Source organism: Papaver somniferum, chromosome 1, assembly GCF_003573695.1.
Source record: "Papaver somniferum cultivar HN1 chromosome 1, ASM357369v1, whole genome shotgun sequence".
Taxonomy (NCBI): Eukaryota; Viridiplantae; Streptophyta; class Magnoliopsida; order Ranunculales; family Papaveraceae; genus Papaver; species Papaver somniferum.
In genome coordinates this window covers 62,330,352-62,335,450 of record NC_039358.1, presented here as the reverse complement: position 1 = coordinate 62,335,450, position 5,099 = coordinate 62,330,352, and positions in this window count along the sequence as shown.

Sequence of the window (5,099 nt, the reverse complement as noted above, 5' to 3'; positions counted from 1 at the left end):
TAAGAGTTGTTACGACCCAAAGTCGAAGACTTTAATAAACAAATTTGTATCACACAGAAAATTCTACGGTAATAGATAAATCCGTCTCCCACGAATATACCTACGAGTTTGTTCTGACTTTTGATAAATCAAGGTGAAAAGGAACCAATTGATAAACCGGACTTATATTCTCGAAGAACAGCCTAGTATTATCAATCACCTCACAATAATCTTAATCGACGCAGCGAAAAAAGATATTGCGGAATCACAAACGATGAGACGAAGTGTTTGTGATTTCTTTTATATCTTTCCTATTGGAGATATCAATCTCAAGACAATTATTACAATTGTACTGGTATGATAGAAACAGCAAGATCAGATCACACAACTACAAGAAAGTAGTATCGATCTGGCTTCACAATCCCAATGAAGTCTTTAAGTCGTTAACCTGGTTTAGAAGAAGAAACCAAAGGTTAAAGGAGAATCGACTCTAGCTTAGCACAACTAGTATCACACAGAAGGTGTGGGGATTAGGTTTCCCAGTTGTTAGAGTTCTCCCTTATATAGTCTTTCAAATCAGGGTATGCAATCAATGTTAGTTTGGTAACAAAGCATTCAATATTCACCGTTAGATGAAAACCTGATTAGATTCAAGCTAATATCTTTCAACCGTTAGATCGAAAACTAGATTGCTACACACAAATGAAATGCACGTTTCTAGGCTTGTGTAACCGTACCCAAAGTTGTACATTTGTTGGTTCAACAATAGTCAACCAAATGGTTAGCCATATGATCACTTTCATATGAACCATATTATTCTTCACCATAACTAGTTCAAGTGACTCAAATGAACTAGTTAGAGAGTTGTTCAATTGCAAGGAAATCTTATGTAACTACATAACAAACAATCGAAGCAAAAATGATTTGATTTACTCGAATCGTTTCATGAACTATATAGCCACGGTTTGCAATTTGCGTTCCTTAGTTTATATAAGAATAAGTTCACAAACATCGTTTTTAGATATAACCTACTCAAGTTCGCGGACTGGGTTCGCGGACTTAAGTTCCCGGACGGAGTTCACAAACTCCAGCAGAGTTTCTCGGGTTGAGAACTTCCGCCAGTTCGCGGACTGAGTTAGCGGACTTGGCTCACGCCATCATACCGGTTCTCTTGATCAACAAAGTTCGCAAACTTTGGTTCAAGGAATAAGAACTTATACATATATGTGTTTCCACAACAATGCTTATATCCTCCAATGGTTATATTATCTAAACTCTCATTTCAATCATTCAAACATTCTTAGAGGACGTTGATATTCTATAGTTATTATTCACAAACTATTTTTCGTCAAAGTAAGCAATTTTCAAAGTGATTGAAACTTGTCATGACTTTCGTCACTAGGTAAAGATGAACTTGGCTAAAGCGAAAGCTTACCAACACATATTTCGAGAAATAGATAGGCGAGATAAACTCGGCTCGAAATAGCAAATGTGTATAATCTAAGTCTATATAGCAAAACGACTTTTGTCTCAAGTTAGGAGATAAATATACTTTTGAGTGATAGATAAGTTCAAGTCTCCACATACCTTTTAGTCGATGAAGATCCACCGTTTCTTTGAGTAGTCCTTCGTCTTATATGATTATTGCCATGGAGTTCTTGAGCTCAAGTACACTTTCTATCCTAGTCCGAGACCTTAGCTATAATAGACTAGAAATCAAGACTTATAATTTTGATCACTAACATTTACAAACATGATTGAGATAGCAACGCATGCGAGTTCGACCGAGCAATGCTCTAACACGAAGTTTTCGAGTAATGTTGAAGCACCAAGGAGATCAAGCATGTGGACGAGAAGCTACAAAGTTTTATTTATTTTGTAATCCATATGTATTGATAGTTTTGCCACTAAAATTTACAAAGGGGGAGATTGTTAAAGCATTGCTCGGTCGAACTCGCATGCGTTGCTATCTCAAGCATGTTTGTCAAGTTTAGTTGTCAAAACTATATTTCTTGATTTCTAGACTACTTATAGCTAAGTCTCAGTTTAGGACAGTTTAGTGTAGTTGAGCTCCAGACTCCATGGCGATCATCTTACGAAGACGAAGAACTACTCAAGGAACCAGTGGAACTTCATCCGACTAAAAGGTATGTGGAGACTTGAACTTATCTATCACTCAAAAGTCTATCTACTCTATCTCCTACTCTTGAGACAAAGTCGTATAAGTATGATAGTTTTCATACATACACATTTGCTATTTCGAGCCGACTTTACTCGCTTATGGTTTTCTCGAAATATGTGTTGGTAAAGCTTTCACTTTAACCACTTTTCATATTTACCCATGACGAAGGTCATGATGACGTTTCAATCTTTAAAATAGCTTTGATGACGATAGTTGTGAATAACGACTGTTATAACATTATAGAAGAATGTTTCAATGATTGAAATGTAGAGTTGAGATTACGTAACCAACTTCGGATATAAGCATACACTAGTACAGAAATGGCCTTTAGCCACGCCAAATATAAATTTGCCTGTCACGCCTTTTTGGTTTTGGCGTGTCTATATGGTATACTTCTACCCTATAGACACGCAATGTTCAATGGGCGTGTTCATATAAGTACTTTCAGCCACGCCAGGGATACTAGCGTGTCAAAATTTCAACCGTTTAGTCACGTTAACTTCAAATTTTTGATTGGGCGTGTTTATAGACCAGTCTATGGCCACATTAGGTATTGGGCGTGTTTATAGACCAATTTATGGCCACATTAGGGAGTTGTGGCATGTCCAAAAGGTTAGTCACGCCATTTAAGGTGTGGTTTTAAAGTTGGTTCATTAGACACGCCAGTATATGCGTGTCCATAGTGTACGATTGATTGACACGCCAAATTCAAAGTGTGGCCAAAAAGTTCTTCTTTGGACACGACGGTATATGTGTGTCCATAGTGTACGATTCATAGACACGCCAGTATATCATATTCATAGTGTAGGATATATAGACACGCCAAGTTGAAAGTGTGGCCAAAAAGTTCTTCTTTGGACACGCTAGTATATGTGTGTCCATAGTGTGCGTTCTAAAGACACACCGGTTTTATAGCGTGGCTAAAAAGTTCGTTTTGAAAAAATTAATAAAAATCTTTCGCCCATGTTCGAACGTATGACCTCGAAGATTTAGATAACGTACCAATCCACCAAGATGGCCATCTTTAGATGTTTATGATTAGTGTTTTGAAAATACTAGATTGGTTGAACTACTCAACATTTAAATAAATACGCCAAGTTGAAAGTGTGGCCAAAAAGTTCTTCTTTGGACACGCTAGTATATGTGTGTCCATGGTGTGTGTTCTATACACACGTCGGTTTTATAGCGTGGCTAAAAAGTTCGTCTTGAAAAAATTAATAAAAATCTTTCGCCCATATTCGAAAGCATGACCTCGAAGGATTTAGATAACGTACCAATCCACCAAGCTGCCCATCTTTAGATGTTTTTGATTAGTGTTTTGAAAATACTAGATTGGGTGAACTACTCAACATTTAAATAAACACGCCAAGTTGAAAGTGTGGCCAAAAAGTACACCCAAAACCCTCAAGACTAATTCCCTAGCTTTCTCTGCAATAGATTCTGACTTGCATGTTCTGCAAGTTATTGGGTTCTCCCAAACTATTTCTGCAAATCTTCTAAACACCTATAATCAAAATTTCTTTGGTAATCCGTTGCATTGGAATTCTATAAATAACTTGGGAGTCTGCAATTTGGTTTCTAAAAGATCCTACTCCTGGACTATGTGTGCTATCAAAATTTCCTCTCAGCTACCACACTGCATTTCTGGTAAGATTTTTCATTGCTCTCTCAAGCATTCTTGTACTAATATGTTATTCTATCTATATAACTTCAAAGTTGCGTATGCTACCAGTTGGAGTAATTCATATGAATGCCCAGATAAAACTATTAACCCCATAAAACAATTTCAAACCTTCATGATAACGAGAAAATTTCCAAAGGTGTCTAGTTTTCTTTAGTTATTCCCAAAAATGTTATAAATTACCAACAATGATTGAATGTGTACCCATTGCTCGATATTATGTAACAATATCAAGAATCCACACCTATAATGTGTACACATTATACCTTTTTCGGAATTTTTAAAAAACTAGACATTTTTAGTAAATAACTTTCTGTAGAAAACACTTTTGGGCATAACCCCCTTTCAAATTCCCACTGCTATTTACTATAGTCACCATATCAAGCTCAAAACCAAAATTAAACACAACAGCCACTCAACCAAGCATAATACAATAACCCAGAACCACATATACATTCAATTGAACATCATTGTCTTTAAAACCAACACTATCAAATCCAAAATCTGCACCACTAGCATTAACTGTTTATCCATGAGAAACATATGCAATATTCACCCAAAAAACATTTACAGGAATACTTACTTTACCATCTGGAAGGGGATGGTTGAATACTGGTCAAGCTCCTGGTGCAACCCCAAAGGTCCCCACACCACTTCCAACAACCTTCTTGTTAGCTCCACTCCCTTCTGGTGCAGCCCTCCTCCTTGGCACAGAATAGTTTCCCCTAGGAGGAGGCATAGGCACTAATACATCCTCAGGAATCTCATTATAATTAGTTATCTCCCCTGGTCTGAAGATTGCAATATCATAAGAATCCTCTGCCAATTGTCGCATCACTGGTGCCAGCATGAAGATATTGGGGAAGACTACCACATCATTGGGGAGACCATGAGTGTCATTCTCCCGAATCTTAGCTTTGCATGCAACTGGAACTGGTGCAGAATAGAACCCCTGTCTAGCACCACCACAAACCACCTGCTGCTCCCCTACAAGCACCACACCTTCATTAATCACAAACTGGCCTTTGTCAGGATGAACGACATACACCACCCACCCTTCATCAGACCCTTGGAGTTGAGGAAGTTGAGGATCCAACGCATAAGCACTGGCACTATCATGCATAACAACCCTATCCTCTTTGACTTCTCCAACACATCCAGTACCAACTTGCATGTTTGGATTTGGTTCCTCACTGCTGCTACTGCTTATCTCTACTACCTGTCAAATTGGAGAAATGAGGGAATCCCAATCAATAA